Source organism: Dromaius novaehollandiae, chromosome 1, assembly GCF_036370855.1.
Source record: "Dromaius novaehollandiae isolate bDroNov1 chromosome 1, bDroNov1.hap1, whole genome shotgun sequence".
Lineage (NCBI taxonomy): Eukaryota > Metazoa > Chordata > Aves > Casuariiformes > Dromaiidae > Dromaius > Dromaius novaehollandiae.
In genome coordinates this window covers 127,093,806-127,108,123 of record NC_088098.1, presented here as the reverse complement: position 1 = coordinate 127,108,123, position 14,318 = coordinate 127,093,806, and positions in this window count along the sequence as shown.

The window sequence follows — 14,318 nt, the reverse complement described above, 5'->3', positions numbered from 1 at the left end:
AAGACTGAGACCATACATATCAAGAAACATTAGTAAGTTTTGAATGCAGCAACTGCAAGCCTTTGATCCTATACAGATTTTAGACATTGTCATCTACACATTTGCAAGAAGAGGTTAGAGGCAGCAAAAACTGGGACAGAACAAAAATTATGTGTTATGCCTACATTTTTAACAACCTAACCACTGTCATCTTGATATATGTATTTTCTTAATTTGCAACATACATTGAAACTGACAGTCAAAGAAATGGTTTTCAGAAAGCTCGGGAATGTCTATCTCTATAAGAACTTCAATCTACAGTCCCATTTCTTGCTACTCATTTCACTCTCCATGATATTTAAGCTCATTATGATTACTCTAATTATAATGATAATAATTAATAGTTGACTTTATAGTGTTCTTGTAAAGTACTCAAGGGAATGCAATGTAACATAATAAACAAACAACATAGAAGCATAGTCTTTGAAATTTGTAATCAGAGGGAAATGATGCATAATTTAGTATTTGACATTTATTATTAGAAGGATGAGATCACAACTTTCTCCAGATTATAGAGAATATTTACTTCAGTAATATTAATGCTAGATATGCACTCAATTAGATGTGAATTATTTTTAGCAACAGTGAAACTGATCTTCTCCCCACAGCTGGTAAGAGAACATTATCCTACACAGTAATTCATATGCACTGAGAGGACAGCTGAAAGCTGTTCTCTCTTTTTCCATATGAAGAACTTGACTTCACCTAGCTGTTCTCTAATTGTCAGCAAATGCTGAAAGATGAACTTCTTGCCAAAAAAATCTATGTTCAAAGAAGTCAGCTAAGAGATTCTGTATAATCTGCTTATTTTTTCCAGCACAAGGGTTAGTTCTACTTGAGAAGGACTTTATTTTTCCTATGCTTTTCTGGTTGCAGGTTTTTCCCACAGATATCTGAACAACTCATACATCATCAAGACCACCTGAAAGGAGAGGATGGCAAAAGTGAAGACAAGATAACCCATCAATGCTTATTTGCTCTTTGTCTTTACCTGTTTCAATATACAACTGCACTGTTCATGTATGACAAAGGTAGGTATTTACAATGGGAAACACTATACCCCACTGTCATCTTAAATTGTTACTATAGGGCTGTGGTTTGTTAGGAACTTTATGGCCTCCTGGTAACAAATATTTTATGCACCACTTACAGCACAAGAGCTTACTGGTGAACAAGTGGTTGCAGAGTGGACATCACACAAATTGCTTCTTCAGTGCAGCTTTATCAGACAATTTTTACTCATGCTCATCTATACTGTAGGCTTCTTGGTAGTAGTTTGTTTCTGACCTTGCAACAGCAGAAAAGGCTACCAAATAAAAATCTGTCCAGTATGTTGTTATTGCCGTATTTTTGCTAATATATCACCACTCCACACATGTGATGCCATTGTGCATGCTCTTTTTGCATCGCAGTTGACTCTCAGATGGAAAACTATACAGCTATGAAATGTTTTTCTTGGCAATCAGTCTTCAACAAGGAAGAGACTGTTGTATTTTTGCTATAACTAAATTTATGGGAACCTTCAGCTACCACAAGTAGTTTTGACAGCCCTGCACAATATACCAGCTCTGCTCATTCGTAAACTCAGTAGCTTTACGATTATGTTATTTTTCTCTTGCAGCAAACACTTCAGGCTGTGCACAATGAGGATGAAGTATTTTGAAGGGGAGGGTGGCAGAACAAGATTACTCAGAGGAAGATTACGGAAAGTAAATACATGATATTGTAATCATTTTTAATTATAATCATTCACATTTCTGTGGTATTCCAGGAAGCTTTCACTGTTTGCTAGACACAACCCTTTTTATTAGCAGGTGTTGATCCTACTGACTCACCAAGGAAAGCAGTTTTCCATTCTGTTTTTTGCTACTAAACCTATGTCACATCAAAATCTAGAATCTGAATTCAGCACTTCAGAAAAATGTTGGGGAGGGATTTTGTTTTCGTTATTTAGGTAAGCTTCAAACAGTGTGTACTGGCAAACCAATATGGAAAACAGCTCACAGATAACAAAATGAAACACATATGAAAAAGAATTTTAGGGCTCTCCTGCAAGTGATTTGCATGTGTCCCTCATGTAGTACTTCAACTTTGTATGAAATATTTAAATACTAAGTAGTTAAACTGAACAAAACTTAAATGTGAGTCAGACTTGGAAAAAAGATGTGAATTATTTCCCAGTCATGTTGTTAAGCCTATGGTACTCACCCAACATGGGGGACATCCTCACTCTAGCAGTAGTTAAACATTCAAAGGGACACGAAAGCAGAGCACCATTAATAGCAAACCTCATGCAAGCTCTATGTCATGACTGCCAGGTGCACATGAAGCAAGCTACCACCTTCTGAAGAATAGGTAGATAGCCTCTCACAGCAAGGAACAAGTGAGAAGAAAGCGAAATACAATAGATGCTGCTTGGTTGTTCAGAAAAATCCCTGAATTCACATTTGTCTAGTCTTAGACATGGCTTCAAAACAATCAGTTGATGTGAAAATTGAACAGGAGAGTCATCGATTGCAAAACAGGCTCATCTCTGCAGCATTCAGGCTAAACAGCAGCAGAAGCGATTTTCAGTGAAACACTGGAGAATTAGCACTGGTTATGAAATACAGCTGGTTGTACTACAGCTCAGCAACATGAGTGGCATTTGCACAAGCAATAAATCCCAGATAATAGAAGAGTAAAATACACTTTTACTTATTGCAGAAGACAGATTTTGTGCCATGTTTTCACAACTGATTACTGAGGGATCAAACTGCATAAAAAGGTATAAGGAATATCTAAAAGAAACATGTGTGGAAGTCTTCCTCCCTGTTAGATACCACCTTGATGTCTTATGTCCTGTTAGAAGAGCATTAATATCCTTTTCCAAAAGGTTATCATACTCCTGATACCTATATACCTGCACTGATTGCTTTAACAGGGACTTTGGCCTTAATTTCCTGTAGTAATGGTTCCCCTCTCTAGTTCCACACTGTATGGAGATGTGTTTGCTTTTATCATGCTAGAATTTTCCTGCTTTTCATCTAATAGTCTTTCACCTATTATTGTGTGTTGCAAGAGCAGAAGAAATGAAGCTCCTACCTTCCTTTCACCCCATCATTTGTCATTTTATATGTATTTTTTCAGGCTTGTTATTGGGTTTCCTTCAAAGTAATCAATCCTAATCTAAAACTCCTCTCTGGCTGTTTTCATTCACTCATTTTTCATTCTCTTTGCCATTCACAAACCTACTCCAATTCTGCTGTACTATTTTCCAGGTGGAAAAGCAGCACAGAATACATGCACAAAGACTGCACTACTGATTTATCTAGCATCACTGAGTTTATTTGATGTGCTCCTTTAGCTCTTGTACTTAAAGGTTTTTCTCTTCCTTAGAGATAAACATCTGTTGAAGGATGAACATAGTATTAATGGTTAGATAAAGCCCAAGGTCTCCAGATGAACCCCAGTACCCAAATGCATAGGCAGAGAGAGCCTTTTGCCCAAAAACTGGGAAGGGGAGACTGAGGCATAAACCAACTCATTTGCTAAAGTTGCCAGGCTAAGTTACAGTGCACTATTCATTAGATCTCAATAATCCTCACCTGCATTGCATATACCTAAGCAATTAAGTAACATAGCTACATATTTCTAGGATATAACATATGGGACTAGCAAGCACAACAATTAGGGGTGTTTTTAATGACAACAGGTTGAGATTGCTAAATTTATTTTAAAAAGCAATGCATAATACCAGATACAGAAAATGTATTTAGGTTTTCTTACACAGCTAGAATTGTACTACACCTACTGGCTCATTGTATAGCATCCTGGGATATCAGTTTTATAGATACAGAAACTGCATACTTTATTAGTAAGTAGATTCATAAAAATAATCATTTAGGACCGACTTTCGGCTATTAATGCTTGAGACCATAACACAAAGGAAATGGGCACATAAAAGTGATCTTGCTGAATTTTCTGTGAAAAATAAAATTGTCTTTTTGAATCTGGGGCATTTGATCATCATTCATTAGTCATAATTTCGCTGAAGAAAGTTAACACGAAGCACAAAAGGAATAGAGAAAGCCAACCATGACTGAGGCAGGGTAAATTATCTGACAAGGTAGAATCATATCCAATGACATATGCCCAAAATTCCAAAGAGGGTAAGTTTGTAGAAGTAGACAGAATGGAAAATAAAAAAAGGCTGATTACATTTTGCAATTTCTAAATTAAGCTACATAAGATAAATGCAGAGGAAAGAACACAAGCCCAGTTGGAAGCTTGGATTCCTTTAGCTCTGCTGTAAAGCCATGCTATGCTGCAGGTACTCAAGCATTGGCACAGATCTCTGCTGTATTTAGGCAAAAGCCTCTCTAAAGGCCAGATTCAGACAGAGGTAAATGGCCCCAGATCAAATCAAAGCTCTTAGTGATTTGCCTGTCTGCCGAAAGCATGTGCATATGTGTCATTGGGCTAGCAGAGCAAAAGGAGATATTCAAAGGCAAAAGAGAGTTAGACAAAGACTTCTAACAAAGTAATCCTTTGTGCATTTGAAAATCTCCCTCTCAAGGTTTTTTTTTAAAGCTGAGTAAGTGGTGAGGCTCAGCATATAAAACTTTTTATTGTATTATAATGCTATGAACAGTATTTCAAAGCTTTGTTTCTCCTAGCTCAATTTTATATAACAACTAAGATATTTCTGGGACTTTGATATTAATACAGATATTCTTCTGTTCTTGAAACAGTATGTAACATGTAAGGTACTTCTATCAATTCATCCATTAAGTTATCATATGGTTTCAGGTAGCGATGTGCCAGACTGTAAATATTCCCTCTAGGGCTGATGAAAAATTAGTCTTCTGGAGGGTTACCTAATATATTAATTAACTCGAATAATAGTGTTTTCATAGCCCAAATCAATTACTAAGAAGATGTAGCTACTGTTTAGGTCAAGGCTGCCAGAGGGGAGCTGAAAATTGAGTTATATAACCTGACAGAACTGTGAAAAATAATAATGCTGCCCTGATCTTAGATGTTATCATATTTAATTCCATAAGGTGATGTATGACTTTATCCTCAGAAATAACACTTTAACCATCCTCTCTATACCACAACTGAACAAGTACCTAAAAATCAGACAGATTCATCATACCTATTTCACAAACACCACATATTTCATACCATATGTTTAAATTAATAGGTTTCAGGACATTAGCAACATATAATAAGCTATCTTTGTATATTGACCTCTCCATCCATTATCGGACTCTCACAATGGCAAGCATATGTTTTTCTGTTTCCTAGTGAGGTGCTAGTGGTCCTGGCTATGAGGTGGGGGGAAGCAGCACCTCTCACTCAAGGTGCATGTTAGTCTGCTGGAAGAGCTGCCATCACATGCTGAGGTAGGAGTGTGCACAGCTGTGGCATTTGCTGCCTCTGGTCTATTGGCATAGTGAACACCATGGAAAAAAGCTTGTCTGTGTTTGCTTCACATCTCACAGGTCAAGACCCACTTTCAGCATCAGAGTGGCACCACAGGGTGTACTGCAAGGTCTCCTCACTAGTACTCGATGGTCAAATTACTGCTCTTCAGCAGCACTGGAGCAGGAGATTAAACTCCCTGGCCTCCCTCTAATTTCTAGCCTAATCTCACAGGGCAGTTTATGAGATCGCTCAAACATCTTCTATTCCATGCTGATACCATAGGAAGCTATACTGCATTCAGTAACTCAAGTAATTTAGTATAACAAATAGTGAGTACAGAAACTACTGGAACACTTAAGATAAATAACTTGTAAATTTATACTTGCATACTAAATGGTACTAAAAAATATGCCATATAACTCACAACCCAAATCATACATATGATAAACCAAAATGCAGTTTACTTTAGTCTCTCAAATATCCTGACATCATAGATACAGTAAAATTTTGTAGATTATGCCCAGCATCAAGTTTAGAAACATGAGAAGGCAAACTGACAAAAGCATCACAGAGATACGTACCATATTTAAATATCTATTCCTGAAAAAACAAGCAATTAAGGGCTGTGGTGGAAAATCTACATAGGCATGACTTGCAAACTGGATCTTTGTTCTTATTTCCTTTTATAAATGGCATTAAGACAGAGTAATCTCAGAGCCATGGGATACTTCAGGCAGGCGGGAGTGGGTAATCTCCGGTCCTCCTGGCTCCCCAGTCTTGGGGCCTCCCTGAACTCATGCCATTTGTTCATGTTTTCCCCATCCTGGGGACCCAAAATTGGATGCAGTTTTCCAGATGCCATCTACTATTAAGTGGCACCCAACATCCAGGTTATATTGACATTGGGGGGTCTGTTCACAGCTCAGCAAACAGAAGAATACACCAACAAGCTTTGGCTGCACTATTTTTTCATAATATTGCCACCCGTTCTCATTTGTCATACAGTTCAGTAAAAGCTCCAAATGGAATAAAAACCTCAATACTAATACTGACAAAAAAAGAGGCAATATGCAGTTGCATTAATCCACTCCAATGCCCCAAGAATCTCTCCTACACATTTTTAAGTTTCCTGCAGGAATTTGTGATTGTCATAAGCAGATTCTTTCTTGTGTACAGCGAGGACTGCCAGTTACGGTCTCCAGCCCTGCTTTTGACACTAAGCTAGTCAGACTAGTTTAATTTACACTCACTGAATATGACTGGAACATTTACCAACTAGGGAATGCCAGAGCACAACACGTTGCAACTGTTTGTCTGCCTTGACGCCAGCTTCAAACCAGTCTTGCAGAGAGGCAAAAATTAGACTTAATTCCACCGCTTCCAGGGACTTCAAAGTATTGAAGAAAACTCTTAAATCTGTCCTTCTTTAGTACTGGCACTGGATATGTTTGAGAATCTGGTCTCAATACCTTGTTTGACTGAGATTTCAACACAGTGAATGCATCCAAAATGGTGAGATCAAGAAGCAGCCGACAGAGGTGGTAGGTGTGTCCAAAGCCAGTCAGAAGTTTTGCATGGAGATTGCAGTATGTTTCATTCAAGCTAGGGCAGACAACTGCTGTCTTATTTTCTTTGGAAGACTTTGTCACATCTGAATGTTGCTTTTTATCACACATTTCAATGGAAAAAGAACATATGGAAATGATCAGACTAACTTATGAGATAGCATAGAAGTGCATAGTTTAAGAAAACTGAAAGCTTCTGATGCGGATAATATGTTTCTGCAAAGATGTACGAGTACTTCTGCAAGTTTCACATCTGATGATTATATAGCATCCATGAACTTGCCTTTTCTGAACTATTTTGCGTGTAGGGTATGGGATGCCAAAGGCCTGCAGACTTCTATTCCAGGAGGAGGAGAATGACAGTGCAGGAGACTATTCCGTATGAAAAATTAGGTCAAGAAGCAAGGTGAGATGCTATATTCATTCATTATCTGTAATTACTATCAGTGACTTACTAAGCATTGGTAATGATGTGTTTAATACAAGCTTTTTTTAAAAAAAAAAAAAAAAGAGTGTGATAATGGCAACTGCCTTGACCACATCCATCAGAAAAAAATATTCGCTTACTTCCCTGCTGTTCTTCTTTCCATTTGTTTTTGTCAGTAAATTTTTTCACATCAAGTATCCACTCTCTCATTTCAAGTTATATTTTCCTTACAAAAAGCAAAAGCTACAACCATCTGACAAAGGCTTGTAACTCACTTAAAGGCCTAAAAAGGATACACCTATATTAGCAAGTCATTCAGCTTGATAGGAATGGATCAGCAGAACAAGGCTATTGCTGCTACGGTCCCTACACTATACATAGTCTTTAGTTTTACTTCAGGCTAGATTTACTACGGTCATCTGGATTGAACATCCTCTCTCCATGCAAGTGGCTCTAGGCTATCCAAAGTACCACTGACTGCAATACACACCTGGAACACGATTTGTTTGGTTTCCTGTGAGAAGACTCTGATTCACAGGCAACAAAACAGCCCTGCAAAGTTAGGTGTGGTAAGCAGGGACTACTGGGGAATTTGCTCCAAAACCTCACTGCAGCTTTAAGCAAAAATGCAGATTCAGTCAAGTATTCTTTTGTCTAATGTGACAAGACTTAAAAAATGTACCAGCTTTAAACGTTGTGAGTAATCATACTGACTGCAGTTACATTCTACTTTTGGTGCCAAGGTTAACTAGCATATGCCAAGTCTCTGCAGAATCAGGCTGTAATATGTTCCTGTATTTAATATGATCATACAGCATGTTTGTTCTTTATCAGGGGATGTTTTCATTGACAGTAGTGTATGTTTGATCTAGTCATGAAAACATCATGTTTTACTGCGCTGCACCAATATCTGAAGTATGAGTAAACAAGCATTTAAGTAAAGATCAGATTTGCAATTAAAGTATGGAAAATACGAAAAATAGCATATGCTAACTTGGAATAGTCCTCAAGCTTTTAAGCCTGAAAGCAGAGGTAACTAATCTAGAGAATCAGCAGAACAAAGACACAATACTGTTCAGGACTATTTTCCATTTATATGAGCAAAACACACAGCTGCTTCTGTAGCTTCCACTATAAAAACAAAATGCTGCCGTATTTTAAAGTAATGGTCCGAGATAATATAGCTGTACAAATACAGGATAGCTTCCGATAGTGTTTCAAGCTATTTCTACAATATTTTCCTAAGCGATTAAGAGCTGTCTCCTACACCACTCCAGTCAATGAGAATTCTGCATTCAACCAGGATTAGAAACATAGAAGAGCTCTGAATCAGAGCTCTGAAGAATTTCTCCAAGTCTGATTGAGAGCAATGTAAAGCAAGTATGAACTCAAGTGCTCTGGCAGAGGAGGAGGCAAAATGCTCTTTATTTTATGTCTTGCTTCTTTGTCTAAGAGAGCAGAAAACGCAGTGGAAGCTGATTTTTAGGTTTTGCCATTGCAGCTCTAAAACAGAATGGCTCAGCTGGAGCACACGGAAATTAGCCTGTGGCAAGAGGCTATAGGGACACCACAGTGAAGTGAGCAAGCAGCAGAGCATTTATATTCCCAAAAAGTTAATGGTCTACTCCTGATGGCAAATAGATATGAACTCCCCCAAGTCTCCATGTGGCCTGAACTCCACAGCCAGGGCATTTAAACATACTTGTGGTATACATTTTTATCCAACAATAAATACTTCTTACCTGCAAAGTTTCCTCCACACAGAGCTTGAGAAATGCTGACACACATCAGTCTAGCAGATGTAACAATATAGTAGCAAAACCAGAAAAACAGTATTCTGAATGTGAAAATCTATCAGAGAATGAACAAAAGTATTCTCTGTACAGACACAGTAAAGATGAAGAAACTATTGTTCTGCAACAGGGGAATGATACCAATCTCAGGTTCCTTCAAATGAAAGAGCAGGATCATTATAATGATGAAAACTGAAGCCTCATTCTGTATATTACAATGCATGAATTTAAGTGTCGTTGTAATGAACTGTACCATGATAATGTTCTGTTCTCCACACCTGCCCTGGTTGTACAGAGATCTTCATATTTATCATAAATCCATTCCACATCTTTCCTTGATACGGATCTTCTCTCACTACTGCTCTTGTACTCAGGATAGGGAATTGCTTATACCTTCCTCTGCTTATAATGGAATCCTGAGAGAGACTGTACCAGTTTTATCGTATTTCCCTTTAAAAACATAACAGCTGTTCCACAAATGTCAGCCAGATCATTTTGTTTTGAGTCAATTTATGCTTACAATCTTGTGCACTCTTCTCTCTCTAGAGGGAGAAGGTCTTATCAGGAGCTGAATCCAAACCTGATTTCCCATCTGTGCTTTCAACAGAACATGCCACGCTCCTAAGCGGCCACAGGCTTTTCTGTCTTTTTTTTAAAAAAAAAAACTTTGGTTGGAATGGAACAAATGAGATTGTACGCAATTTACTGTATTTCAAAACAGTCTCTTATTTCAAAAGTAATTGAATGACTATGACTTTACTGATTACATGAAGATAACATTGAACTCTTAGTACTGCCGAAAATTTTAGGTGTCGTGTATGTATGCACATCCCAAGCAACTGACCACGGTTCACTGCAGAACATACCAGCAGGTAGGTCATTCCTATTAAGCAAATGGCATCTTAAGGAAAGAAATAGATCATTTAATATATTTTTATAGGAAATACAAGCAATGGCAAGAAACAAAGGGGTTTTTATCAAAAAGGTATGGGCTGAAAGACATAAGATATTTTACATTCTTGTCATACACAAATATAATGCCTTTAACTGAAAACAGCTCTTACTTGTGATGAAAAAGCTGGCTGGGATTTCCCTAAAGTCTATATTCCACGTGAATGTATATTTCTTGACAAGTAGCTACACACCAGAAAGGCCATTCCGTTTGTATGAATCCCAAAGTAACCACCTCTCTGACAAGAGAGGTGCTCTAAAATTGAATTCTCTCTCTCCTGAACGATCTTACAGATATACAAACATCTACATGCAATTAACATAGCTGCTGCCCAAGTTATCTTAGAATAGAGGAAAATGACACTTCTGAGGAAATCTCAACAATGCATAGGGTATCCGATTTCTAGCTGAAAATCTCACTGAAATAAACTAATATGGATAACTTAGCTGGTGACTTCTGACATAAACCAGTAGTCTAGGCTACAGAATTGCATAAGCACAAATACCTAGATTACACTGACAGACAAAGCAAGGACTAGCAACAGAATCCAACGCTTCATTTCTCCTCCTTTCTCTGCATGAAAGCTTTTCGTCCATGTTTTCCACTGTAGCATAAGCAATTCTTTCCAACCACAACCCCAACCCATTTCAATGAAAAACAGATAGGTTCCAAGCCTCTTCAACCAGGTGGCTGCAAAAGTAAAGTATTGCCCCAGAATACAGAATCCAACAGTTAAAAACATTCTCCTCTCCATTAACGAACCCATTTCCTAGCCTGGTGGTGAAAGCAGCTTCCAGAACAAACTCATTACAGATCCCAAATCCCAATCAATTTTATTTAGCAGCAAGAGGTGGTGCGCTAAGAAAAAGGAAAAAATCTTGTCCCTCAAACAGGTGAGTGAAGTGGCAGCTTTTTGCAACTAATCCCTCAGCAACTGATTCCCTCAAACAACAGCAGAGGACCTGAGACTGCCTCTTGGGGCAGGGATAACTCCCAAGATACCGCAGCACACCCCAGGCATTGCTCCTGCTCCCTCCTGGCACAGTTACATCTTTTGTTAAAGCACTGGGTTTTCCATGCAGCCTCTCCTTCACATCCCCCAGCTCCTGGGCTCCGTCTCAGGCACAGACAACTTCCATCCCCTCCTTTTGGAGGGTAACATCCGTCCTTAAGCCTTTTTTTCCACCTCGTTGAGCACACTGCCTCAAGCAAAACGAAAGCAAAGTACCACATGGGAAGGCTGCCCCATGGTTTACCCCATAACATGCCCAGAGCAATAGCTAACGGCAGCTCTTCTGAGAGAGGTGAGCGTATTGCAACTCAACATAGCAGAAAATTATTTATCTTCTTTAGTGAAGAGAACCTCCCATGTTTACCGAGTAAGGACAAAAATGGCCTTGCATGTAGCAGTGCTCTCAGAAATCTGCTGGCTATTGCTGAGGGATTTGGAATCATCTCTCTTTCCTTTTAATTGTTAATATAATTTAAGTGAACAAGATGGCTGACAGTAGGTGCTGAATTTCTGAAAAGGATGAATGTTTTATTTAAGTTTCACTCAAACAAATCAACCCATCCACCTGCAGATCTTCAGAAAGTTAATTCTGTATTCATCACAAAGCAAAACAGCTGGATTCTGCCTTTATACATTTAAATCAAGCTAGTTTAAAAAGCAACATCAACATGCTGCAGTGTAAAAATTCCCACCCTGGTGCTTTAAGCCATAAATGCAGTATATGTCTGTAGATATGCTGGACTTACAGGAGCAACTTCCTTTTGCCAAAGCCATGCTATCTGTAACCTCCCAGGAGGCAGAAGTTACCTTAATACCATAGTGTTTAAATTACCACTTATGTTGAGCCCAAAGCACAAAAAAAGACTGCTTGATATGAATTGGATCCAACTCAGTCCCCTCCCCCTCTAAATAATATCACAGCTCAGGAAATTGTTGCATAAGTTAATATTATTTCCCATCTCCTATTCCCCTCCCCTGTTTTCATAACTTCCTGCCTTTCTTGCCTCCTGTAATTTTCACAAGAGTCAATAAATTGCTTCACAGTAATTTTAGTATTTCTTTTATTATTCCCTAGTTTCTTTAGCAAGCAGTAAATAACTATACCTGTTATGAAAGTGTCCTACAGAGTCTGGTTGCAAGCAAACAGGTTAGAGTTTCATACCTGTCTTAAAATCTGGAAATCTATAGCCACATTAGCTTTAAGAGAGGAATGCTCTGTTTCTGCTTTTTCCGCATGGTTGCGGGAAGGAATGTAGGGCAAGTTTGTTTTTGTTTACCACTGAGTTTCATTAGTGAACATTCATCTTAATATTGCTAACAAATACTAAAGAACAAAAGCTATAGTCACAAGTAACATGCACTGGTTTCCAAGGTATTGCCCCAGATTTACATGTATGTAGGAGAGGCTCATTTCTCAGCCTTCTGATTTTCTTTATGGTGCAGATATCTGTTACTCATGTAACAAGTGCAGGCTGAAATAGGTGGCTGCTTAAGGGTGGGGGGGAATATTTTAGTTTCCTTCACTGTGCAAACCAAACATCAAAACTTTATATAGAGTTGTATTTTCAATGAACAAGGTTTGATAGGAAAGTTTTACTAAATTTTGAAGAGGGTTTAAAATCTGTATTCCATTTAACATAACTGATTCATCAATCTAATGAACATGCTGAAACAGCTTAAGTAACTTTAAAATACATCCAAAAACATAGGTTTCAGTGTAACATAAAGGTCTGCACAGAAAGCATTTGAGTGCCTTGAACATACCATATTTGAGGTATTTCCCCCAGCCCTTCACAGATATATACTTTATTACAGGTCTTGAGCTCATAGCTCAGGAACTGAACAGTGAATTGTGTATTTCTTAGTTCTGCTTTTCTAGCATGGCCTATTAGCACTCTCTGGAGACCAGGAAAAGCAACACCTGTGGACTACCTAATGGCTGCCTTGAGCAGGTAGAAATGACTGCATGAGGAGCACAGGAAAAAAAAAGAAGAAAAAAAAGGAGTGTGCATGTTGGGGCAGGGGGAAGAATGTAAACTGAAAGCCTGTTGTTAAGCTTCCCACCTTGCTTAGAAGACTTAAAAATGTCAATGTCTAGCGCACATTCACTGATGTCTTTATGATGTTTTTTTCTGTGCTACACAATGAAGTTATTTACTTCTGAGAAATACTGCTCTATGTCAGCTCCAGCCTAGGAGACCAACAACTTACACTGTCCTTGGCAACATTACAGGACCTGCCACTACCTAAAAATGAACTGTTCTTGAACGTCTCCAGCGTATTATGTGCAAATGCACTTTTCTTTAGTGTTGGGCCTGTAACCTTTCTTGGCTTCTCTTTTTTTTTCTTGAACACACATACTATTCTTGTACCAAACAGACAGTAACAACCTTGTTTTAATAGAAAATGGGATCATTACTTTGACAGCTGACAAAGTTCTAGGCCATATGCTCTCTTGGTAATAACTGCAGATACTTTATTTTCTCCTGTTTGCCTACAAAGATGATTTACAGTGGAAGGAAGGATAAGGATAGAAGGTTAACCAAACCCAGCTTCAACTCCACTCTTCTGTGTGCTAAGACCCTGGGGACACATGGCGCATGCATTCATCCCTGAATACCATTTGCTTTTCCAGGAATTGTAGAGTTGGTAGTGGGCAGGTCCCAGCAATGCCTTAATAGTGGTGAATTTGCAGACATATTTAGAGCACAATCAGAATTAAGAAATTTCCTGTCTTTCTGTATCTGCCATCTGGACTATTAACATGGGCAGTGGCAAAGAGATCAGGAGATCTTCCAGCACCAAATGGGACAAGCTCTGTACAGATGAGGAAGACTCTAGAGAAAGGAAATTGGTGCAGCTGGGAGGGCTTATTGTTTCCTGGATTTGTGTATATCCCTAGCCACATACAGGGCTGAAGGGTGGGTGAGAAGTAGGTCTACACTAACCCTCCTTATTTTTCCATCTTCACACACTCACGCTATCTTCACTTCACTTCTATCAAGTGAAAATATGAGCGCATAGGTTTGACGGCACCTGTGGCAAAATGCAGTCATGACATGAAGGTGGAAAAAAGAGAGGGCACCCTACTGTAATCTACAGGTACAGTTGTATTTCT